Genomic DNA, 25,000 nt, shown 5'->3' with positions numbered 1-25,000 from the left:
TGACTGGATGTCACCTCCGTCGCGTGCGAGGTCACCCTCAGTGCTGCCGCTAAGGTAGGTGGCCAAGTCGGAACGACTCGGCTCCCTCCCCAGTCGGCGGCGCGCGGCCGTAGATAGTGTGGCCCAGGCGATGTCGCGGACGGTGGCGTCGTCGCAGTGCAGCATGCGGAAGCCGTGGACGATCGTCGAGATGTCCGCAGCGTCCGCGAGCGGCGTCAGGCCGCATCCTCCCTCTCCCAGCGCGAGGTACAGCTGTTCGGTGGACGCACGCTGTGGGAGGAACAGCCATGATTTGACAGCCGCTTTCACTGCCTTGTCGAGTGCAGATAGCGGCCCCTTGCGTACCGCTCCGCCCCGCATGACAAAGTCAAGCCTGGGGAGGAGAAAGACACGCACAGCGTCAATCTTCTGCCAGGGAGCCAGCAGGGAAGCGTCCAGGTGCTGCAAGTCGCGTCGAATTGCCGCGATCGCATCCGTTGGCGTCTGCGTGACTTTGTACCCGGTGGGGACGCCAAGATGGAGGTAGGCGTCACCCGCACCGAGCACGGCTGGTTCTCCCCCTTGCAGGGCGAATACCGAGCCTAGTGTCTGCCGACGGCGGATGTGAAGCGTGGCACACTTCGACGGCTTGAAGGTAAGCCCGGCCCACGTCGCCGCCTCACCCACAACATTGAGGAGCGTCTGCATCGCCTCTGAATCCCGCGCCAGAAGCACGATATCGTCCGCATACGCCAGTGCACTCACACTGACGCCGCTAAGCGGAATACCACACTCATTTCTGAGTGAGGTTGCGGCGCGAAGTACCGGCTCGAGCGCGAGATTAAAGACGATGGGCGACAGTGGACAGCCCTGCTTGACCCCTGCCTGGATCTCTATCTCCTCCGTTAGTCCGTCAGATGTACGGACGCGGGTGGAGCAACCATCGTACATGTCGGCAATTAGATGGTGCAATTGCTCTGGTAGTCCCATCCTGCTCAGTACTCCAAGGAGGTGAGCGTGAGGCACTGAACCGAAAGCATTCGCCAGATCAAGCCAAGCAAAGCATGCTTGGCCTCCCCTGCGCCTTGCATCGTCAATTGCCGTCTGCACAATGAAGTTGTGCTCGTAGCAGCCTTCAAACGTGCGGAAGCCCTTCTGTTCTGGGGAGAGCAGGTTCAACCGCTCTGCCCAGAGAGAAGTGCGGTCCGCAACGATTGCAGCAAAGAGCTTAGAGATGGTAGAGCTCAATGCTAAAGGCCGCCAGTTTGTCACGTCCGAGACGTCCCCTTTCTTGTGGATGAGGACGGTAGTGGATATTTTCCACTGCACCGGAGTCTTCCGCTCTTTCCAGCAGCGCGAGAATATCTTAGCTAGCACGTGGCAGCCAGGATCCTCACGTCGCAAGTCCGAGTAGGTGACTCCGTCTGCCCCAGGAGCAGTATTGCTCGCCTTCTGGAGCCGCTGTTGCACCTCTGAAGGTGTGATCGGCAGCAGGACCTCCTCGCTGACATCAGGAGGCGTGGTGGCGGCAAAGTCCGGGACAGCAGCTGGTGCATCTGAAACAGAGAAGTCAGATTTACCATAGATCTTTTTAAAGTGCTCCGTGAGCACGCTGCCATCGATTTGGCAGTACGGTGACGTCTCGCCAAGGACGCGCTGCATCGCCTTGCGCCGGTCCGCGCGGTACAGCTTCTGAATCTCAGACGCTGCATTCGCGTCGTACCGACGCTCGGCGGCCGCCGCGCGCCGTGCGCCACGTCCACCGCGCCGCCCACCGCGGCCGCGTGTAGGGGCAGGGGGAGGGGGATTGGCAGCAGCGTCGGCGCGGCCCTGGCCGCGGTGCGCTGCTGCTGGTGGCCCATCCTGTCGACCTCCGGCTGCCTGGCGTTGTGGCTTCGTCTCGGCGATCTCGGAGATGAAGTCCTCGACGGCCGCGACGAATGCGTCCCACGGTTGGTTGTGGACGCTCTCCAGGGCCGCCAGCCAGCGCCGCTGCCTCTCCGTTAGCCGAGCGTCGGCCGGGGGAGGGGGGGGCGGAGCTGCCTCAGTTGCGCCCTGTTCGGAGGGTACAGGAGGGTTGGTCGGGTTCGGTGTGGGACGGGAGTTTTGCGGCGGAAGGTTAGGACTGGGCCGGTTGTTACGGCGTCGGCGTCTCCTCCTCTTGCTGCCAGTTCTCGGAGATGCAGCTGCAGTCCCTCCGTTCACGTCGCGCCGCTCCGTCGTCTGCGTCGGTGGTGGTGCCGTGCTGCCATCTGGCGTGGGCCGCTCAGTGCTGCTTTCGGTCGCCGCGCTGGTGACAGGTGGCGCAGCGGTAGCAGCAGGGGCCGGTGTAGCTTGCGCCGGCCTGGCGCTCGGGTCGGGCGCACCGCGGCTGGTGTTCGCCGCGCCGCCAACAGATGGCCCGGCGGTCGCCAGCGGCCCGCCGCCGGCGCGAGAAACACGGGGTGTAGCTCGCGCCGGCTGACCGGACGCGCCGGCTCGCCCCGGGCCGCTGTTACGAGGACTGGGTGCCCGACGATCGCTACCAGATGGCGCAGTGGTAGTAGGGGTGGCCGGTGTAGCCCGCGCCGGCCGGGCGTCTCGAGGTGTAGCTCGCGCCGGCCTGGCGCTCGGGCCCAGCGCACCGCGGCTGTTGTTCGCCGCGCCGCCAACAGATGGCCCAGCGGTCGCCCGCGCCCTGCCGCCGGCGCGAGATACACGAGGTGTAGCTCGCGCCGGCCGCCCAGGCGCGTTGGCTCGCGCCGGGCCGCTGTTACGCGGACTGGGCGGTATGATGCGCCGTCGGTCCGGGGGCGGTGGTCTGCGTCCTGCAGCACGGCGTCTGTCCCTCCGTGGGGTGACTACGTGCCACTCATGATCTGCAACAGGAGCTTTTTGGTTAATAGCACTCCCTGCCTGAGCGGAGACGGAGTGACGGGCGTCACTCGACGTAACCGCCGGCAGGGCAGAGGAGACGCGGCGCGTGTACGTCTGCGACCGCACAAGCACCACACCATCCGGTGCATCCGCCGGGCGCGCGGCCTTTGGTGCGTCAACCGGCGGCGCGGCTGCGCCGTGAATGACAACACCAACGGTCGCGGCGAGCGAGGCAGCCTGCCTGCCACTGCCCACCCGCACCGCAGAGCCATCTGTTGGCGGCGTAGCGAATGCGGGCGGCAGTCCCAGGCCGGTACCCACGCTCCCGACAGATGGCGGGCGGGAGGCGCCTGCGGCAGCCGCACGACGTGGCCAGCGTACGCCACTGGGCGCAATGGCCGGCGCGGGCCGCGGCGAGCCGCGGCCCACGCCGGACACAGCGCCTCTGGCCGGAGCGACGCGTTCGGCGGCAGGCGTCGGCAGCGGGCTGCCTTCACCTCCCGAACTTGCGCTCGGCACTCGTGGCGACGCGGTTGACGTCGCGGAGCGTGTCGGCAGGGGGATGCCAGACCTCCTCGGCGTGCGCACACAAAGTACACACGACGCGGGGGTGGCAACCACCGCCGTCCTGGGCGTCGCAGACGCCTGCACACTCACACAGGGTGAGGGCAAGGCAGCCTGTGAGCCCACCACGCTGCTGCGGGTCAGGACCGCCGCGTAAGTTAATCCTAAGTCCAGCCGGTCTGTCCTACTAGCTTCGGGGACCGGACTGGGCTGTGGCCATAGCCCCTCTCTATTATCTAAGGCTAGGCGGCCTATGGTACTAACTTCCCGAGCCGCTTTCGCCTGTGGCTTTCGCCCAGCACTAACTAAGGACGAAGGGCCTGTCCTACTAGCTTCGGGGGCCCTCGCCTGTGACCTCCCGCCGGCTGACCTCTCTGGGTGCCCCAGAGAGCCAGACACGGCATCGTGTCCCATACTCACTCTCCCCCGACTGGCAGCGCCGGGGGTTGCGGAATCTGCATTGCAGAGCCGCTGGTGTAACCGCAGCGTCTTCAGCCGCGGGTCGCGTCGGCCGCAAAACTGACACTCGAAAACGGGAACCGTTTCCGGGTCGTGCAGCCTCCTGTAGTGGCGGAGAAGGGCCGAGTGGTCCTTGTACTCGCCAAAAGTAGGTCTCCCGGCAGCCTTGGTGACGAAGCAGATCCGGCAGCGGAAGACCTCCGCCGGCAGCGTCACCACAAGCTCCATTGTTCAGGTCGCGGACCTGAAACAGGAGAATAAGCGCGACCGCTTCCCGGTGCAGTAATCAGTCCATATGAGCTCACATTAAGCTGATAAGAACAGATTTTTATTTTCCGAGATAATTCTTAGTTACAGTTTTAAGAAGTATAAATTTAAGAAGGAATATTCATGACTCTATACAAAGCGAGTTTTACAAATTTAATGAAAGTTTAAGTTAAATATATAGTAGACGGTTCTAACCGCACTTAAATATTTGAATCTTATTCTAATTCGTGGGTTAAGCCCACTACTTAAATATTGGAAGACCGCGTTAGGCGCGGATGCTTAAGTATATTACCTTAAGACTAATTCCGCGATAGGCGCGGCCTTAGATAATTCACACTGGGGAAAGTTTGGAGCTAGTTTTAGGGTCTATTTTATTTATTGCATTCTTCTCCATGCCCTGACAGCACACTGCACATGCACGGCTGCCAGCGGCTGGTGTGCCACGCACGCAGGCGGGTCACACACAGCCGGACTTCTCCCCTCTGTCCGCCTTGCGGCAGACGTCACCGGGGTGTCGTGGCAGGAGGGCGTTGCTTCCCACGCTGGCTGGAGACTGCCGGGCAGTAGGCACACGTTTGGCGCCGCCCAGGACCGCGCCAACCGAGGTGGGGGCCATATTCGGCGGACACCACGGAGGGAGGGGCACCAGGCAGCACCGCACGCACCGCTACTGACTCGGCACTGCTGCAGTGCGGCGCGAAGATGGTGTAGCGCCGCGGTCCCGCGTCGTGGAGGAGAATCTCGACGCCGACGTCACGAAGGCACCGACCTCGAAGTTCTCCGACGACTGCAGTCTCGAGGGTCTCGCAGCCTGACGTCAGAGCATGCCACAGTCTAGGGGGACACATACTGGCGGTGGCCAGTAATGTGTTCCACGTAAATGTCGCGGGACCACTTGATGGTGTCAGACACCATCAGCCGCCGCATCAGTTGGCAGTAGCGGCTAGCGATGCCTAGGTGCCGAAGCACTGCATCGTTCTGGCGGTCCCACGCCCCCAGACTGCCGACAACCAGGGCGTCGACAGTGACAGAATAGCCGCGAGCGGCTAATCCGCGCGCAACGTCGGCGTACTTTATCTTCTTCAGTTGCCGAGCGTTGTCGAGCGCAATCCGCCTATTTTCAAAGGGGATCGTCACATCGACGATGGTCACAGACTTCGCGGCCTCGTCGGTTATTACGAGGTCCGGACGCAGCCCACTGCTGTCCCCTATGACGGCTTGGTTGATCCTGATGTCAGGAACAGCAGTGTTTCCTCTTCTTGGCCGCCCAGCGACTGCTGTCGCGAGGCGGTTGAGGACCGCGTTGTGGCGATACTGCAGGGCTGCTGAGTGCACCATGCACGCGTTAATCACGTGCGGGAGCGTCTCGTTGTTGTGGCCACAGCGTCGGCAGGCTTTGTTGTTGTTTGCCCGCCCATCAAAGCGGCGACAACCGTTCAGAGGCACGACTCCGAGCCTGGCGCGATGGATAAAGCGCCAGTCTGCGAAGCGGGTGTATTTGCCTCCCGCTATGAAGTGGTTGGACGCTGTGGATTCCCTGGTGCACTCAAACACCTTCCCCTGGTCCGGTTTCCTGAGTAGGATGTGGCGCAGGCGCTGCCTCAGACACTCGCGGAGCGTCCGCGAGAGAAGACGTTTGGCGCCCCCTCCCACCCGGACATGCTCGACGCCAGTGTTGGCGATGCGTCCCACGCTGTCATCATCGTGCTGCGGTCCATCGCCGCCATCTTCGAGGTGTCGTGTAGTCCCAGGCGCCGTCCCCTCCGTGGCCGGCTGCGTCACCCCTCCGATGCCGCCGTGTTCCGCGTCGTCAGCGATGGCGGGTCGGCCGTTGACCTCCACCTGCAACTCACAAAGCAGCTCACTCCAGCGCCAGGTGACGCCACGCGGCGCTAGGCGCCTTGTGGCGTTCCTGACGCGCGTCCACAGTGACTGGATGTCACCTCCGTCGCGTGCGAGGTCACCCTCAGTGCTGCCGCTAAGGTAGGTGGCCAAGTCGGAACGACTCGGCTCCCTCCCCAGTCGGCGGCGCGCGGCCGTAGATAGTGTGGCCCAGGCGATGTCGCGGACGGTGGCGTCGTCGCAGTGCAGCATGCGGAAGCCGTGGACGATCGTCGAGATGTCCGCAGCGTCCGCGAGCGGCGTCAGGCCGCATCCTCCCTCTCCCAGCGCGAGGTACAGCTGTTCGGTGGACGCACGCTGTGGGAGGAACAGCCATGATTTGACAGCCGCTTTCACTGCCTTGTCGAGTGCAGATAGCGGCCCCTTGCGTACCGCTCCGCCCCGCATGACAAAGTCAAGCCTGGGGAGGAGAAAGACACGCACAGCGTCAATCTTCTGCCAGGGAGCCAGCAGGGAAGCGTCCAGGTGCTGCAAGTCGCGTCGAATTGCCGCGATCGCATCCGTTGGCGTCTGCGTGACTTTGTACCCGGTGGGGACGCCAAGATGGAGGTAGGCGTCACCCGCACCGAGCACGGCTGGTTCTCCCCCTTGCAGGGCGAATACCGAGCCTAGTGTCTGCCGACGGCGGATGTGAAGCGTGGCACACTTCGACGGCTTGAAGGTAAGCCCGGCCCACGTCGCCGCCTCACCCACAACATTGAGGAGCGTCTGCATCGCCTCTGAATCCCGCGCCAGAAGCACGATATCGTCCGCATACGCCAGTGCACTCACACTGACGCCGCTAAGCGGAATACCACACTCATTTCTGAGTGAGGTTGCGGCGCGAAGTACCGGCTCGAGCGCGAGATTAAAGACGATGGGCGACAGTGGACAGCCCTGCTTGACCCCTGCCTGGATCTCTATCTCCTCCGTTAGTCCGTCAGATGTACGGACGCGGGTGGAGCAACCATCGTACATGTCGGCAATTAGATGGTGCAATTGCTCTGGTAGTCCCATCCTGCTCAGTACTCCAAGGAGGTGAGCGTGAGGCACTGAACCGAAAGCATTCGCCAGATCAAGCCAAGCAAAGCATGCTTGGCCTCCCCTGCGCCTTGCATCGTCAATTGCCGTCTGCACAATGAAGTTGTGCTCGTAGCAGCCTTCAAACGTGCGGAAGCCCTTCTGTTCTGGGGAGAGCAGGTTCAACCGCTCTGCCCAGAGAGAAGTGCGGTCCGCAACGATTGCAGCAAAGAGCTTAGAGATGGTAGAGCTCAATGCTAAAGGCCGCCAGTTTGTCACGTCCGAGACGTCCCCTTTCTTGTGGATGAGGACGGTAGTGGATATTTTCCACTGCACCGGAGTCTTCCGCTCTTTCCAGCAGCGCGAGAATATCTTAGCTAGCACGTGGCAGCCAGGATCCTCACGTCGCAAGTCCGAGTAGGTGACTCCGTCTGCCCCAGGAGCAGTATTGCTCGCCTTCTGGAGCCGCTGTTGCACCTCTGAAGGTGTGATCGGCAGCAGGACCTCCTCGCTGACATCAGGAGGCGTGGTGGCGGCAAAGTCCGGGACAGCAGCTGGTGCATCTGAAACAGAGAAGTCAGATTTACCATAGATCTTTTTAAAGTGCTCCGTGAGCACGCTGCCATCGATTTGGCAGTACGGTGACGTCTCGCCAAGGACGCGCTGCATCGCCTTGCGCCGGTCCGCGCGGTACAGCTTCTGAATCTCAGACGCTGCATTCGCGTCGTACCGACGCTCGGCGGCCGCCGCGCGCCGTGCGCCACGTCCACCGCGCCGCCCACCGCGGCCGCGTGTAGGGGCAGGGGGAGGGGGATTGGCAGCAGCGTCGGCGCGGCCCTGGCCGCGGTGCGCTGCTGCTGGTGGCCCATCCTGTCGACCTCCGGCTGCCTGGCGTTGTGGCTTCGTCTCGGCGATCTCGGAGATGAAGTCCTCGACGGCCGCGACGAATGCGTCCCACGGTTGGTTGTGGACGCTCTCCAGGGCCGCCAGCCAGCGCCGCTGCCTCTCCGTTAGCCGAGCGTCGGCCGGGGGAGGGGGGGGCGGAGCTGCCTCAGTTGCGCCCTGTTCGGAGGGTACAGGAGGGTTGGTCGGGTTCGGTGTGGGACGGGAGTTTTGCGGCGGAAGGTTAGGACTGGGCCGGTTGTTACGGCGTCGGCGTCTCCTCCTCTTGCTGCCAGTTCTCGGAGATGCAGCTGCAGTCCCTCCGTTCACGTCGCGCCGCTCCGTCGTCTGCGTCGGTGGTGGTGCCGTGCTGCCATCTGGCGTGGGCCGCTCAGTGCTGCTTTCGGTCGCCGCGCTGGTGACAGGTGGCGCAGCGGTAGCAGCAGGGGCCGGTGTAGCTTGCGCCGGCCTGGCGCTCGGGTCGGGCGCACCGCGGCTGGTGTTCGCCGCGCCGCCAACAGATGGCCCGGCGGTCGCCAGCGGCCCGCCGCCGGCGCGAGAAACACGGGGTGTAGCTCGCGCCGGCTGACCGGACGCGCCGGCTCGCCCCGGGCCGCTGTTACGAGGACTGGGTGCCCGACGATCGCTACCAGATGGCGCAGTGGTAGTAGGGGTGGCCGGTGTAGCCCGCGCCGGCCGGGCGTCTCGAGGTGTAGCTCGCGCCGGCCTGGCGCTCGGGCCCAGCGCACCGCGGCTGTTGTTCGCCGCGCCGCCAACAGATGGCCCAGCGGTCGCCCGCGCCCTGCCGCCGGCGCGAGATACACGAGGTGTAGCTCGCGCCGGCCGCCCAGGCGCGTTGGCTCGCGCCGGGCCGCTGTTACGCGGACTGGGCGGTATGATGCGCCGTCGGTCCGGGGGCGGTGGTCTGCGTCCTGCAGCACGGCGTCTGTCCCTCCGTGGGGTGACTACGTGCCACTCATGATCTGCAACAGGAGCTTTTTGGTTAATAGCACTCCCTGCCTGAGCGGAGACGGAGTGACGGGCGTCACTCGACGTAACCGCCGGCAGGGCAGAGGAGACGCGGCGCGTGTACGTCTGCGACCGCACAAGCACCACACCATCCGGTGCATCCGCCGGGCGCGCGGCCTTTGGTGCGTCAACCGGCGGCGCGGCTGCGCCGTGAATGACAACACCAACGGTCGCGGCGAGCGAGGCAGCCTGCCTGCCACTGCCCACCCGCACCGCAGAGCCATCTGTTGGCGGCGTAGCGAATGCGGGCGGCAGTCCCAGGCCGGTACCCACGCTCCCGACAGATGGCGGGCGGGAGGCGCCTGCGGCAGCCGCACGACGTGGCCAGCGTACGCCACTGGGCGCAATGGCCGGCGCGGGCCGCGGCGAGCCGCGGCCCACGCCGGACACAGCGCCTCTGGCCGGAGCGACGCGTTCGGCGGCAGGCGTCGGCAGCGGGCTGCCTTCACCTCCCGAACTTGCGCTCGGCACTCGTGGCGACGCGGTTGACGTCGCGGAGCGTGTCGGCAGGGGGATGCCAGACCTCCTCGGCGTGCGCACACAAAGTACACACGACGCGGGGGTGGCAACCACCGCCGTCCTGGGCGTCGCAGACGCCTGCACACTCACACAGGGTGAGGGCAAGGCAGCCTGTGAGCCCACCACGCTGCTGCGGGTCAGGACCGCCGCGTAAGTTAATCCTAAGTCCAGCCGGTCTGTCCTACTAGCTTCGGGGACCGGACTGGGCTGTGGCCATAGCCCCTCTCTATTATCTAAGGCTAGGCGGCCTATGGTACTAACTTCCCGAGCCGCTTTCGCCTGTGGCTTTCGCCCAGCACTAACTAAGGACGAAGGGCCTGTCCTACTAGCTTCGGGGGCCCTCGCCTGTGACCTCCCGCCGGCTGACCTCTCTGGGTGCCCCAGAGAGCCAGACACGGCATCGTGTCCCATACTCACTCTCCCCCGACTGGCAGCGCCGGGGGTTGCGGAATCTGCATTGCAGAGCCGCTGGTGTAACCGCAGCGTCTTCAGCCGCGGGTCGCGTCGGCCGCAAAACTGACACTCGAAAACGGGAACCGTTTCCGGGTCGTGCAGCCTCCTGTAGTGGCGGAGAAGGGCCGAGTGGTCCTTGTACTCGCCAAAAGTAGGTCTCCCGGCAGCCTTGGTGACGAAGCAGATCCGGCAGCGGAAGACCTCCGCCGGCAGCGTCACCACAAGCTCCATTGTTCAGGTCGCGGACCTGAAACAGGAGAATAAGCGCGACCGCTTCCCGGTGCAGTAATCAGTCCATATGAGCTCACATTAAGCTGATAAGAACAGATACTACACTTTGATCTTAGCCAAAAGGCCGAGAAGCGATAAGGAAAAACCGCAGTGGAAGGGCCTAAATGCTTGCAGCGTGTGCGCTCCACTTGTGGGAGTGACAAACGGTGGTACGGGCCGATATGGCAACAGGCGACCTTCGAAAACATCGCAAAAGCAAGAACAGGAAGGATCGACAATTCACGAGAGCACTTGTCAACAGCCCAGTACTACCCTCCATGTCCAAGAGTAAACTGCGACTCCCATCTGAACGCCGCTAGCTGCCAGGGCAGTGGAGAAGCCGTGAGTCCGCCCCACAGCAGCTCCAGGGCGGCGCGAGCTACATCGGCGCGAGGCTGGCGCGAGCTACACCTAGCCGAGTGCTTGCATCGTCCACCGCCTACTGCATACGTGTGCACACGCATTCTGCGTGCGTGCGGCGGCGGCGGCGGCGGCGACGACGACGTTCGCGAGGAGCTAAGGATATAACTCCAAAAAATGTAATTAAAATTATCTGTGGCCGGACCATAGGAGACGCCAACGACGCATCCGAAGGCACTGCTCTGGGCCACGATAAATTACCAGCCTAGTGTAATGCGGCTGCATGAGCGGTCCGGCTAACGGCAAAAAAAAAAAAAAAAAAAAATAAAAAAAAAAAAAATGCTTGAGATAATCTTAAATTAATTAAAAGAAATCGTAGTGTGTAGGCAGCTAACTACTGGGCACATCGACAACTACGACAAGTTTAGCTACCAGCGGAATATCTGACCACTGCAGAATATTAACTCATTTCAGTCTGTGTTTTAATTAATTTTAGGTGGGCCGATCCCGGCGGTACTGCAATGCCGGGCCAACCCGCGACAGAGGTGGAGCAAGCCCCTAGCACTCCGTCATGAGCCAAAAATGAGTTTAATAATCTGGTCCTGCGATGCAGGACGTATCAGATATTAAGCTGATAAGAACAGATACTACACTTTGATCTTAGCCAAAAGGCCGAGAAGCGATAAGGAAAAACCGCAGTGGAAGGGCCTAAATGCTTGCAGCGTGTGCGCTCCACTTGTGGGAGTGACAAACGGTGGTACGGGCCGATATGGCAACAGGCGACCGTCGAAAACATCGCAAAAGCAAGAACAGGAAGGATCGACAATTCACGAGAGCACTCGTCAACAGCCCAGTACTACCGTCCATGTCCAAGAGTAATCTGCGACTCCCATTTGAACGCCGCTAGCTGCCAGGGCAGTGGAGAAGCCGTGAGTCCGCCCCACAGCAGCTCCAGGCTGGCGCGAGCTACATCGGCGCGAGGCTGGCGCGAGCTACACCTAGCCGAGTGCTTGCATCGTCCACCGCCTACTGCATACGTGTGCACACGCATTCTGCGTGCGTGCGGCGGCGGCGGCGGCGGCGACGACGACGTTCGCGAGGAGCTAAGGATATAACTCCAAAAAATGTAATTAAAATTATCTGTGGCCGGACCATAGGAGACGCCAACGACGCATCCGAAGGCACTGCTCTGGGCCACGATAAATTACCAGCCTAGTGTAATGCGGCTGCATGAGCGGTCCGGCTAACGGCAAAAAAAAAAAAAAAAAAAATAAAAAAAAAAAAATGCTTGAGATAATCTTAAATTAATTAAAAGAAATCGTAGTGTGTAGGCAGCTAACTACTGGGCACATCGACAACTACGACAAGTTTAGCTACCAGCGGAATATCTGACCACTGCAGAATATTAACTCATTTCAGTCTGTGTTTTAATTAATTTTAGGTGGGCCGATCCCGGCGGTACTGCAATGCCGGGCCAACCCGCGACAGAGGTGGAGCAAGCCCCTAGCACTCCGTCATGAGCCAAAAATGAGTTTAATAATCTGGTCCTGCGATGCAGGACGTATCAGATATTAAGCTGATAAGAACAGATTTTTATTTTCCGAGATAATTCTTAGTTACAGTTTTAAGAAGTATAAATTTAAGAAAAAATATTCATGACTCTATACAATGCGAGTTTTACAAATTTGTTAAGTTTAGATAAAATAGAATTTAGAAAAACGGTTCTAACCGTACTTAAGTAATTGAACCTTATTCTAACTCGTGGGTTAAGCCCACTACTTAAATATTGGAAGGCCGCGTTAGGCGCGGATGCTTAAGTATATTACCTTAAGATTAATCCCGCGGTAGGCGCGGCCTTAGATAATTTCAGAACGGGGAAGGTTGGAGCTAGTTTAGGATCTATTTTGTTTATTACATTCTTCTCCATGCCCTGACAGCACACTGCACATGCACGGCTGCCAGCGGCTGGTGTGCCACGCACGCAGACGGGTCACACACAGCCGGACTTCTCCCCTCTGTCCGCCTTGCGGCAGCCGTCACCGGGGTGTCGTGGCAGGAGGGCGTTGCTTCCCACGCTGGCTGGAGACTGCCGGGCAGTAGGCACACGTTTGGCGCCGCCTAGCACCGCGCCAACCGAGGTGGGGGCCATATTCGGCGGACACCACGGAGGGAGGGGCACCAGGCAGCACCGCACGCACCGCTACTGACTCGGCACTGCTGCAGTGCGGCGCGAAGATGGTGTAGCGCCGCAGGTCCCGCGTCGTGGAGGAGAATCTCGACGCCGACGTCACGAAGGCACCGACCTCGAAGTTCTCCGACGACTGCAGTCTCGAGGGTCTCGCAGCCTGACGTCAGAGCATGCCACAGTCTAGGGGGACACATACTGGCGGTGGCCAGTAATGTGTTCCACGTAAATGTCGCGGGACCACTTGATGGTGTCAGACACCATCAGCCGCCGCATCAGTTGGCAGTAGCGGCTAGCGATGCCTAGGTGCCGAAGCACTGCATCGTTCTGGCGGTCCCACGCCCCCAGACTGCCAACAACCAGGGCGTCGACAGTGACGGAATAGCCACGAGCGGCTAATCCGCGCGCAACGTCGGCGTACTTTATCCTCTTCAGTTGCCGAGCGTTGTCGAGCGCAATCCGCCTATTCTCGAAGGGGATTGTCACATCGACGATGGTCACAGTCTTAGCGGCCTCGTCAGTTATTACGAGGTCCGGACGCAGCCCACTGCTGTCCCCTATGACGGCTTGGTTGATCCTGATGTCAGGAACAGCAGCGTTTCCTCTCCTTGGCCGCCCAGCGACTGCTGTCGCGAGGCGGTTGAGGACCGCGTTGTGGCGATACTGCAGGGCTGCTGAGTGCACCATGCACGCGTTGATCACGTGCGGGAGCGTCTCGTTGTTGTGGCCACAGCGTCGGCAGGCTTTGTTGTTGTTTGCCCGCCCATCAAAGCGGCGACAACCGTTCAGAGGCACGACTCCGAGCCTGGCGCGATGGATAAAGCGCCAGTCTGCGAAGCGGGTGTATTTGCCTCCCGCTATGAAGTGGTTGGACGCTGTGGACTCCCTGGTACACTCGAACACCTTCCCCTGGTCAGGTTTCCTGAGTAGGAGGTTGCGCAGGCGCTGTCTCAGACACTCGCGGAGCGTCCGCGAGAGAAGACGTTTGGCGCCCCCTCCCACCCGGACATGCTCGACGCCAGTGTTGACGGTGCGTCCCACGCTGTCATCATCGTGTTGCGGTCCATCGCCGCCATCATCGAGGAGTCGTGTAGTCACAGGCGCCGTCCCCTCCGTGGCCGGCTGCGTCACCCCTCCGATGCCGCCGTGTTCCGCGTCGTCAGCGATGGCGGGTCGGCCGCCGACCTCCACCTGCAACTCAGAAAGCAGCTCACTCCAGCGCCAAGTGACGCCACGCGGCGCTAGGCGCCTTGTGGCGTTCCTGACGCGCGTCCACAGTGACTGGATGTCACCTCCGTCGCGTGCGAGGTCACCCTCAGTGCTGCCGCTAAGGTAGGTGGCCAAGTCGGAACGACTCGGCTCCCTCCCCAGTCGGCGGCGCGCGGCCGTAGATAGTGTGGCCCAGGCGATGTCTCGGACGGTGGCGTCGTCGCAGTGCAGCATGCGGAAGCCGTGGACGATGGTGGAGATGTCCGCAGCGTCCGCGAGCGGCGTCAGGCCGCATCCTCCCTCTCCCAGCGCGAGGTACAGCTGTTCGGTGGACGCACGCTGTGGGAGGAACAGCCATGATTTGACAGCCGCTTTCACTGCCTTGTCGAGTGCAGATAGCGGCCCCTTGCGTACCGCTCCGCCCCGCATGACAAAGTCAAGCCTAGGGAGGAGAAAGACACGCACAGCGTCAATCTTCTGCCAGGGAGCCAGCAGGGAAGCGTCCAGGTGCTGCAAGTCGCGTCGAATTGCCGCGATCGCATCCGTTGGCGTCTGCGTGACTTTGTACCCGGTGGGAACGCCAAGATGGAGGTAGGCGTCACCCGCACCGAGCACGGCTGGTTCTCCCCCTTGCAGGGCGAATACCGAGCCTAGTGTCTGCCGACGGCGGATGTGAAGCGTGGCACACTTCGACGGCTTGAAGGTAAGCCCGGCCCACGTCGCCGCCTCACCCACAACATTGAGGAGCGTCTGCATCGCCTCTGAATCCCGCGCCAGAAGCACGATATCGTCCGCATACGCCAGTGCACTCACACTGACGCCGCTAAGCGGAATACCACACTCATTTCTGAGTGAGGTTGCGGCGCGAAGTACCGGCTCGAGCGCGAGATTAAAGACGATGGGCGACAGTGGACAGCCCTGCTTGACCCCCGCCTGGATCTCTATCTCCTCCGTTAGTCCGTCAGATGTACGGACGCGGGTGGAGCAACCATCGTACATGTCGGCAATTAGATGGTGCAATTGCTCTGGTAGTCCCATCCTGCTCAGTACTCCAAGGAGGTGAGCGTGAGGCACTGAACCGAAAGCATTCGCCAGATCAAGCCAAGCAAAGCATGCTTGGCCTCCCCTGCGCCTTGCATCGTCAATTGCCGTCTGCACAATGAAGTTGTGCTCGTAGCAGCCTTCAAACGTGCGGAAGCCCTTCTGTTCTGGGGAGAGCAGGTTCAACCGCTCTGCCCAGAGAGAAGTGCGGTCCGCAACGATTGCAGCAAAGAGCTTAGAGATGGTAGAGCTCAATGCTAAAGGCCGCCAGTTTGTCACGTCCGAGACGTCCCCTTTCTTGTGGATGAGGACGGTAGTGGATATTTTCCACTGCACCGGAGTCTTCCGCTCTTTCCAGCAGCGCGAGAAGATCTTAGCTAGCACGTGGCAGCCAGGATCCTCACGTCGCAAGTCCGAGTAGGTGACTCCGTCTGCCCCAGGAGCAGTATTGCTCGCCTTCTGGAGCCGCTGTTGCACCTCTGAAGGTGTGATCGGCAGCAGGACCTCCTCGCTGACATCAGGAGGCGTGGTGGCGGCAAAGTCCGGGACAGCAGCTGGTGCATCTGTAACGAAAAAGTCGGATTTAGAGTATATTACCTTAAAGTGCTCCGTGAGCACGTTGCCATCGATTTGGCAGTACGGCGACGTCTCGCCAAGGACGCGCTGCATCGCCTTGCGCCGGTCCGCGCGGTACAGCTTCTGAATCTCAGACGCTGCATTCGCGTCGTACCGACGCTCGGCGGCCGCCGCGCGCCGTGCGCCACGTCCACCGCGCCGCCCACCGCGGCCGCGTGTAGGGGCAGGGGGAGGGGGATTGGCAGCAGCGTCGGCGCGGCCCTGGCCGCGGTGCGCTGCTGCTGGTGGCCCATCCTGTCGACCTCCGGCTGCCTGGCGTTGTGGCTTCGTCTCGGCGATCTCGGCGATGAAATCCTCGACGGCCGCGACGAATGCGTCCCACGGTTGGTTGTGGACGCTCTCCAGGGCCGCCAGCCAGCGCCGCTGCCTCTCCGTTAGCCGAGCGTCGGCCGGGGGAGGGGGGGGCGGAGCTGCCTCAGTTGCGCCCTGTTCGGAGGGTACAGGGGGTCCTGTCAGGTCTGGTGAAGGACGGGAGCCTTGCGGCGGGAGGTTGGGACTGGGACGGTTGTTACGGCGTCGGCGTCTCCTCTTCTTGCTGCCATTTCTGGGAGACGCAGCTGCAGTCCCTCCGTTCACGTCGCGCCGCTCCGTCGTCTGCGTCGGTGGTGGTGCCGTGCTGCCATCTGGCGTGGGCCGCTCAGTGCTGCTTTCGATTGCCGCGCTGGTGACAGGTGGCGCAGCGGTAGCAGCAGGGGCCGGTGTAGCTTGCGCCGGCCTGGCGCTCGGGTCGGGCGCACCGCGGCTGGTGTTCGCCGCGCCGCCAACAGATGGCCCGGCGGTCGCCAGCGGCCCGCCGCCGGCGCGAGAAACACGGGGTGTAGCTCGCGCCGGCTGACCGGACGCGCCGGCTCGCCCCGGGCCGCTGCTACGCGGACTGGGTGCCCGACGATCGCTACCAGATGGCGCAGTGGTCGTAGGGGTGGCCGGTGTAGCCCGCGCCGGCCGGGCGTCTCGAGGTGTAGCTCGCGCCGGCCTGGCGCTCGGGCCCGGCGCACCGCGGCTGTTGTTCGCCGCGCCGCCAACAGATGGCCCAGCGGTCGCCCGCGCCCTGCCGCCGGCGCGAGATACACGAGGTGTAGCTCGCGCCGGCCGCCCAGGCGCGTTGGCTCGCGCCGGGCCGCTGCTACGCGGACTGGGCGGTATGATGCGCCGTCGGTCCGGGGGCGGTGGTCTGCGTCCTGCAGCACGGCGTCTGTCCCTCCGTGGGGTGACTACGTGCCACTCATGATCTGCAACAGGAGCTTTTTGGTTATTAGCACTCCCTGCCTGAGCGGAGACGGAGTGACGGGCGTCACTCGACGTAACCGCCGGCAGGGCAGAGGAAACGCGGCGCGTGTACGTCTGCGACCGCACAAGCACCACACCATCCGGTGCATCCGCCGGGCGCGCGGCCTTTGGTGCGTCAACCGGCGGCGCGGCTGCGCCGTGAATGACAACACCAACGGTCGCGGCGAGCGAGGCAGCCTGCCTGCCACTGCCCACCCGCACCGCAGAGCCACCTGTTGGCGGCGTAGCGAATGCGGGCGGCAGTCCCAGGCCGGTACCCACGCTCCCGACAGATGGCGGGCGGGAGGCGCCTGCGGCAGCCGCACGACGTGGCCAGCGTACGCCACTGGGTGCAATGGCCGGCGCGGGCGGCGGCGAGCCGCGGCCCATGCCGGACACTGCGCCTCTGGCCGGAGCGACGCGTTCGGCGGCAGGCGTCGGCAGCGTGCTGCCTTCACCTCCCGAACTTGCGCTCGGCACTCGTGGCGACGCGGTTGACGTCGCGGAGCGTGTCGGCAGGGGGATGCCAGACCTCCTCGGCGTGCGCACACAAAGTACACACGACGCGGGGGTGGCAACCACCGCCGTCCTGGGCGTCGCAGACGCCTGCACACTCACACAGGGTGAGGGCAAGGCAGCCTGTGAGCCCACCACGCTGCTGCGGGTCAGGACCGCCGCGTAAGTTAATCCTAAGTCCAGCCGGTCTGTCCTACTAGCTTCGGGGACCGGACTGGGCTGTGGCCATAGCCCCTCTCTATTATCTAAGGCTAGGCGGCCTATGGTACTAGCTTCCCGAGCCGCTTTCGCCTGTGGCTTGCGCCCAGCACTAACTAAGGACGAAGGGCCTGTCCTACTAGCTTCGGGGGCCCTCGCCTGTGACCTCCCGCCGGCTGACCTCTCTGGGTGCCCCAGAGAGCCAGACACGGCATCGTGTCCCATACTCACTCTCCCCCGACTGGCAGCGCCGGGGGTTGCGGAATCTGCATTGCAGAGCCGCTGGTGTAACCGCAGCGTCTTCAGCCGCGGGTCGCGTCGGCCGCAAAACTGACACTCGAAAACGGGAACCGTTTCCGGGTCGTGCAGCCTCCTATAGTGGCGGAGAAGGGCCGAGTGGTCCTTGTACTCGCCAAAAGTAGGTCTCCCGGCAGCCTTGGTGACGAAGCAGATCCGGCAGCGGAAGACCTCCGCCGGCAGCGTCACCACAAGCTCCATTGTTCAGGTCGCGGACCTGAAACAGGAGAATAAAAGCGACCGCTTCCCGGTGCAGAAATCAGCCCATATCAGCCCATATTAAGCTGATAAGAACAGATACTACACTTTGATCTTAGCCAAAAGGCCGAGAAGCGATAAGGAAAAACCGCAGTGGAAGGGCCTAAATGCTTGCAGCGTGTGCGCTCCACTTGTGGGAGTGACAAACGGTGGTACGGGCCGATATGGCAACAGGCGACCTTCGAAAACATCGCAAAAGCAAGAACAGGAAGGATCGACAATTCACGAGAGCACTTGTCAACAGCCCAGTACTACCCTCCATGTCCAAGAGTAAACTGCGACTCCCATCTGAACGCCGCTAGCTGCCAGGGCAGTGGAGAAGCCGTGAGTCCGCCCCACAGCAGCTCCAGGGCGGCGCGAGCTACATCGGCGCGAGGCTGGCGCGAGCTACACCTAGCCGAGTGCTTGCATCGTCCACCGCCTACTGCATACGTGTGTGTGTGTGTGTGTGTGCGCACACGCATTCTGCGTGCGTGCGGCGGCGACGACGACGTTCGCGAGGAGCTAAGGATATAACTCCAAAAAATGTAATTAAAATTATCTGTGGCCGGACCATAGGAGACGCCAACGACGCATCCGAAGGCACTGCTCTGGGCCACGATAAATTACCAGCCTAGTGTAATGCGGCTGCATGAGCGGTCCGGCTAACGGCAAAAAAAAAAAAAAAAAAAAAAAAAAAAAAAAAAAAAAAAAAAAAAATGCTTGAGATAATCTTAAATTAATTAAAAGAAATCGTAGTGTGTAGGCAGCTAACTACTGGGCACATCGACAACTACGACAAGTTTAGCTACCAGCGGAATATCTGACCACTGCAGAATATTAACTCATTTCAGTCTGTGTTTTAATTAATTTTAGGTGGGCCGATCCCGGCGGTACTGCAATGCCGGGCCAACCCGCGACAGAGGTGGAGCAAGCCCCTAGCACTCCGTCATGAGCCAAAAATGAGTTTAATAATCTGGTCCTGCGATGCAGGACGTATCAGATATTAAGCTGATAAGAACAGATACTACACTTTTTTTTTTTTTTTTTTTTTTTTTTCTACACTTTTTTTTTTTTTTTTTTTTTGGGCCTCCTTCCTCCCCTACAGCCCTACCTTGTCCTCTCCAAAAATGCCGCCATCCTAGAGTGTCGACGCAGCACGCACAGGGTGCATTGAGTAGCAAGACTTGTTGCCAGGAACGAAATTAAAAGCGAGGGGCATACTCTGCTATGCCGCAGTGGGCGACGACACTTGACTCAGAAAGACACCTCGCTCTGCAGGTGTGAAGAAATAGTGAGTTGAGAACCAAAAAGGAAGAAAGAAAGAAAGATAGAAATGAAAGGAAATTAAAAACAGGGACGGCAGCACACACAAGTGAAAATGAAACTGGCGAGATAATCCCATCGCCTAGAGAATTAACTAAGGAATAAGCTTCTAAGATTGATTGCGTGATTCCTATTTTTCCAATAAAGTTTTTGCAATAATTGTTCCAATTGCGAATCTGGGGTGAGTCAAGTCAGAGATTGGTGCAAAAAAAACCAGGGGCAATCCTAGGCAATGCCTGGACAAGGCGCCCTAGGCAACCTGGAACACCGTTTGATATCCATGGATCATTGCAACTTTCAAATACCGGGCAAAAGTGGTCGTATAGTTTCGAGCAGATTCCGCCACGCGATGCTGGCTCCACAGGTAGTCCATGAAAGAGACAGCATCGGCGAGGGAAAGGTCGTAGATCGTGAAAATGGTGTGGCCCAAGAGCCACACCATTGCGTTACGTCTCGGTCGGGGTTGTGTTTGAAGATCAGGTGTAAGGAACCAGTCGGTGGACACATTTGCTGGCGTCGTCCCACCGATCAGCGCTATGAGCACACGTGCAAGGGCCCACACTTCTGTGACGTGGGGGCAGAGGAGGCGATGCTCCCTGGTGTCAACGTCACCACAGCGGCCGCAAGCAGCCGAGGGTCGTAGGCGGATGGCCGCCAGGCGATGGTTAGTGGGGATTAAATTGTTGACTACACGGTACCATAGCGCCGAAACTGCGGTGGGAAGGGCTGAGTTGTTAATATTAGCCCAAACTTGGCGCCAGATGACCGACGGTCGTCTGTCCTCTAATTTATGTGGCGTGGGCTGGCCTCGGAGTGCCTGGTAAAGGCGCTTCGACGTGCGTGCCTTGTCAGTGGCCACTGTGAGGACATAGCTGCGGTGGAAGTAATAGTCTCTGACCGTCGTCAGCCGGAACGGAATATGCGTCAAACAGACCGGTGCACGCGCCGAGTGTGGACGATAACGGTCGAAGAGGACCGCTGTAGTCCCACCCGGGTCGGCTTCGCGCAAAGCGGTGACACGGTGTATCAGAAGGGCCGCACATTTCCGGGAAAATTCAATGAGGCCGAGGCCGCCATCGGCCTTCGGCAACGTACAGGTCAGCGCATCAACCTTGAACAGCGCATGCCGCCACAAGAGCCAGTATACTGCTTGCGAGATGGCTCGGCCGATCTGCTTCGGCAGCGTAAGGAGTTGGGCGACATACCATGCCCGTGATAGGAGATAACCATTAATCAGCTGGATGCGTTGATGGAGGTCGAGCCGTCGATCAGCGTGGCTCACGCAAAGGCCCCTGATGCGTGTGAGAAGCCGCCGCCACGTGAGGGTTAACATACGCTGCGGACAGGCAGTCACCTCAAGACCCAAGATACGCTGTTCCCCCACAACGCGGTACCAGGGGCGTTCGACGGTCAATGATCGTGGCCCTAGCGGAAGCAACACGGTCTTGTTGGGATTTAACTGAGCACCGGAGGCCCGTTCATAAACGTCGAGAACGCGGCGAACGGAATCGATGTCCCTGGCGTTAGCAACGAACACACCAACGTCATCGGCGTAGGCTGCACAGCGGAAGGTGACGCCTGGGAGAGCGACACCGTCGACCAACCGGCCAATGTCACGCAGCAAGGGGTCCAGCGCTAAGGCAAACAAATACATCGACAAGGGACACCCCTGTCGAACTGACCGCCTGATGGGAATGGGGCGCGACCGGCAACCGTTCACCACGATAGTGGAATTCGCCCCATCCAAGAAGTGCCGGATGATGCGTATGAAGCGCTCCCCAAAACCCATCCGCGACATAACGCCCAGCAGGTAAGGGTGCGAGACCCTGTCAAAGGCACCGGCGAAGTCCAAGGAAAGAATGGCAGCCGGAGTGCGAGTGTCAGCGGTGAGGAAGACAACATCGCGGTACAGGGAAGCGGCGGTGAAGATGTTCCGACGCGAAACGCCACAGGATTGAGTGGGGCAAAGAACCTTAGTCATCGCCTGTTTGAGACGAGAGGCCACGCATCGTGCCACCAACTTATAGTCAGTGTTAAGGACAGTGATAGGACGCAGGTCTTGAGCTCGACAGTGACCAGTCACCTTTGGAATAAGGGCAATACGTCCAGATAAAAAGTCGGCGGGTAAGTCGCATCCAGCAAAAATCTCCTCGCACATTTTGCAGAAACGGTCGCCGAGCAGGTCCCAAAATTGTTGGTAGAACTCATAAGGGAGACCGTCGGGGCCAGGTGACTTGCGTCCCGGACAGGCACGGAGGACAGATGTGAGGTCAGCGAGTGTCAGGGGCTCGGTTAAAGAGCCGCGGTCATGACGATCCAAAGAAGTTGGCACCCCACTGACAAGTGCACGTTGGGCGGCGACGTCGACCTCAACATCCTGGAAGAGGTGCGTGAAATGGTCCGTCAGGTGTTGGAGGACGTCACGGTTGTCCGTGATACGCGCACCATCGTCTGTCTTAAGGCGCAGAATGGTGTTCTTCTTGGCACGAGTTCGTTCAGAGGCAAGGTGATAAATGGATGGCTCCTCGCCTTCAATCAGGGATGCAGAACGACACCGCACCACCATACCATCGGCTTTCTCCCGAGAGAAGCGAAGGATTTGCGCCTTAATTTTGTTGAGGCGCATGTGGAGCTGATCGTACCTATCAGCAGGAAGAGTCAGGGCGTCAGTGAGACACTGCTGATAGAAGGCCAACGTGCTACGTTTCCAGTGGGCGACGTCGCGACTGTATTGCCGGATAACACGTCGCAGCCGGGGCTTCGCACAGCGGAGCCACCAAACCACCGTGGTAGGGTACCGGGAAGTGTCCACGAGACAATCCTGCCACGTTTTCGTGACGAGAGCACGAAGTTCGGGCAGGGATAGATGAAGGGTATTCATCTTCCAAGAGGTGCCACGAGGAACCGGGACGGGACCCGCGATACGCAAGGAACATGAGTACGCACAGTGGTCACTAAAGGCCACGGGTATGACTTGGACGGCACAAAGGGCGGGAGTCAAATCAGCCGAGACATAAACACGATCAATACGGCTGGCTCCAGTGGGATAGATGTGGGTAAATTGCGTGTAGGCGGGATGGAAGTGGCGCCACGTGTCAGTAAGGTCAGCCGCCTGAAGGAGTGAAGCGAGCGCTTCACACCGCATAGGCGTCGGGACCTGATCAACTTCGGCAACCACACAGTTGAAGTCTCCGCCAAAGACGATAGGGCGACGAGCTGCTAAGAAAGGGGGGAGATCAGACTGAAAAAGTGTTGTTCTGTCATGCCTGTGGTTAGCACCGGAAGGAGCATAGACATTTAGAAAAAGGACATCTTGAAGGATACATGCAAGAACGCGACCGTTGGGTAGCGTGGTAACGTGGGATGGAGTAAACTCTGAGCGGTAGAGCAAAGCAGTACCCCGCCGGGCGTCAGGGTCGATGTTATACAGTGCCTCATAACCAGCAAGGTCAGATAGAAAAGGGGCACAAACCTCCTGGAGAAAGACCACATCAAACGCACCAAGGCGGAGAAAGTCCTTTAGAGATCGAAGTTTGACCGGGTTGGAGATGGAATTGATATTGATCGTTAAAAGGGAGAGGGCTCCCGGCGGACGGTCAAAGGCAGGCATGGGAGAGCAACACAGAGGAGACAACGGCAGATAGGGTTACGGCCGTAGGGAAGCAGGTGTGGAAATATCCACACCAGAACCCAGCGATATCACCCCGGACGTGAGAAACAAATACGAAGCAGCTCATGTGGGGAAAGCCCCACTCAATCACGCATGTCATCGCCCTCGTCGTCAGCCCAGTTCAGGCCTCCCCCATCGGCAGGATAGTCTGAGCCAGGCGGCGCAGACGCGTCGGACACAGTAGGATGTGAAAGGGTACGAGTACGCTGCATTGGTTGGTCGCTACCCTGGTCATGTTTCCGTTTTGCAGGGATCGCTCCACGATCTCGCGAGGAACTGATAAGAGCCTCTAGTTGCCGAGCAGTTTGCCGCATACCGCCCGAGCGGTCAGCGGAAACAGAGCGGGAAACTGAGGAGGCCTGAGAGTCAGCCTCACTGCCGCTCTCAGGGGGACGTAAACCGTCCGCCTCCTCCGCCGGCTGGTCCGGGTTCGCCTTCTTGCGCCGATGACGACGGCGGGGGGACTTAGCGTCATCTGCCGGGAGGGGCGGGGTAGGAAGAACGACCTCCATCTGTTCGACAGCGACCACATCACTCGTAATAGTAGGCACATCAGACGCCGCCGGCGGTACCGCCACAACGGGCGTCTGGTCCGGGACGGGTCCGTCAACCGGTGCACTGGGTGCCGGTTGCACTGCTTCTGGCGGGGGCGACACGTCAGTTCGCTCAGCGGGACGGTGGGCAGCGCCCGCCACTACCTCGCTGAGGAGAGGCACAAGGTCGGTACCAGCAGTGCGTTCCCGCGGCAGTTGTACAGGACGCCGGCGCGGGCAGTCCACGCGGAGATGCTCTGTCGATTGACAAAGGGAGCAAGTCTGCGGTTGCCCAATATAGGTGATCTGGGCCCTGGTACTCGCAACATTTATATACGACGGGATGTGCTGGCGGAGGTCCATGCGGACACTACGAACGCCGCTGTTGCCCTGGAAACGGTAGGCACTTCCCCACATCTCATTCGTGATGCTGAGCACCGTGCCATACCGCGACAGGACACGGCCGATTACGTCATTGGGACACTCAGGGGGTACGTTAAATACCCGCACAGTCCGTATCCCAAAGCCAGATGGCACAATATGCACTGTTCCGACAGTTCCATCGAAGTAGCGGAACGGATGTTCGCCCGCGAGTGCCAGGCCATACTTTTCGTATTTCTCCTGGTCGAGAAATTTCACGAATAACGAGAATAAGACAAAATCCAGTTGAAAGGTGTCGACGTCGTTTTCCGGTACTTTCAGATCACCAAATATCCATTCCTGTATTTCAAAGGCCGTAGGCCGTCTCGCTGCTCTGTCGAATACGCATTGAATACTGTTCGACCGGTTCGACATATTCACCGCAAAAATATCAACGCTGGAAAAACCAAGAACAAACGAAACGACCACGAAACGCGACTCGCGACCCGCTACAGAGCACAACGGACCGCTCCGACCGCGGGGTGCTTCTTAGCCAAAAGGCCGAGAAGCGATAAGGAAAAACCGCAGTGGAAGGGCCTAAATGCTTGCAGCGTGTGCGCTCCACTTGTGGGAGTGACAAACGGTGGTACGGGCCGATATGGCAACAGGCGACCGTCGAAAACATCGCAAAAGCAAGAACAGGAAGGATCGACAATTCACGAGAGCACTCGTCAACAGCCCAGTACTACCGTCCATGTCCAAGAGTAATCTGCGACTCCCATTTGAACGCCGCTAGCTGCCAGGGCAGTGGAGAAGCCGTGAGTCCGCCCCACAGCAGCTCCAGGCTGGCGCGAGCTACATCGGCGCGAGGCTGGCGCGAGCTACACCTAGCCGAGTGCTTGCATCGTCCACCGCCTACTGCATACGTGTGCACACGCATTCTGCGTGCGTGCGGCGGCGGCGGCGGCGGCGACGACGACGTTCGCG

The 25,000-nt window shown here is 60.4% G+C and overlaps 3 non-coding genes and 2 pseudogenes across 3 annotated transcripts; all 5 read right to left on the bottom strand.

Moving 5' to 3' along the window:
• Positions 1 to 10,088: 10,088 nt before the first annotated feature.
• LOC126485605 (U2 spliceosomal RNA) lies at positions 10,089 to 10,276 on the bottom strand. Its single transcript, XR_007588040.1, has one exon. It is a non-coding gene; the product is annotated as a U2 spliceosomal RNA (small nuclear RNA).
• A 754-nt stretch (positions 10,277 to 11,030) lies between these two features.
• On the bottom strand, positions 11,031 to 11,223 carry LOC126485554 (U2 spliceosomal RNA). Its single transcript, XR_007588021.1, has one exon. It is a non-coding gene; the product is annotated as a U2 spliceosomal RNA (small nuclear RNA).
• Positions 11,224 to 11,975: 752 nt separating this feature from the next.
• Positions 11,976 to 12,174, bottom strand: LOC126485595 (U2 spliceosomal RNA). Its single transcript, XR_007588038.1, has one exon. It is a non-coding gene; the product is annotated as a U2 spliceosomal RNA (small nuclear RNA).
• Positions 12,175 to 18,112: 5,938 nt separating this feature from the next.
• LOC126485599 (U2 spliceosomal RNA) lies at positions 18,113 to 18,224 on the bottom strand (annotated as a pseudogene).
• A 771-nt stretch (positions 18,225 to 18,995) lies between these two features.
• LOC126485582 (U2 spliceosomal RNA) lies at positions 18,996 to 19,170 on the bottom strand (annotated as a pseudogene).
• Positions 19,171 to 25,000: the final 5,830 nt, after the last annotated feature.

The sequence above is a fragment of the Schistocerca serialis genome, chromosome 6 (assembly GCF_023864345.2).
Source record: "Schistocerca serialis cubense isolate TAMUIC-IGC-003099 chromosome 6, iqSchSeri2.2, whole genome shotgun sequence".
NCBI classification, from domain to species: domain Eukaryota; kingdom Metazoa; phylum Arthropoda; class Insecta; order Orthoptera; family Acrididae; genus Schistocerca; species Schistocerca serialis.
This window is presented reverse-complemented; position numbering and strand designations above follow the sequence as displayed.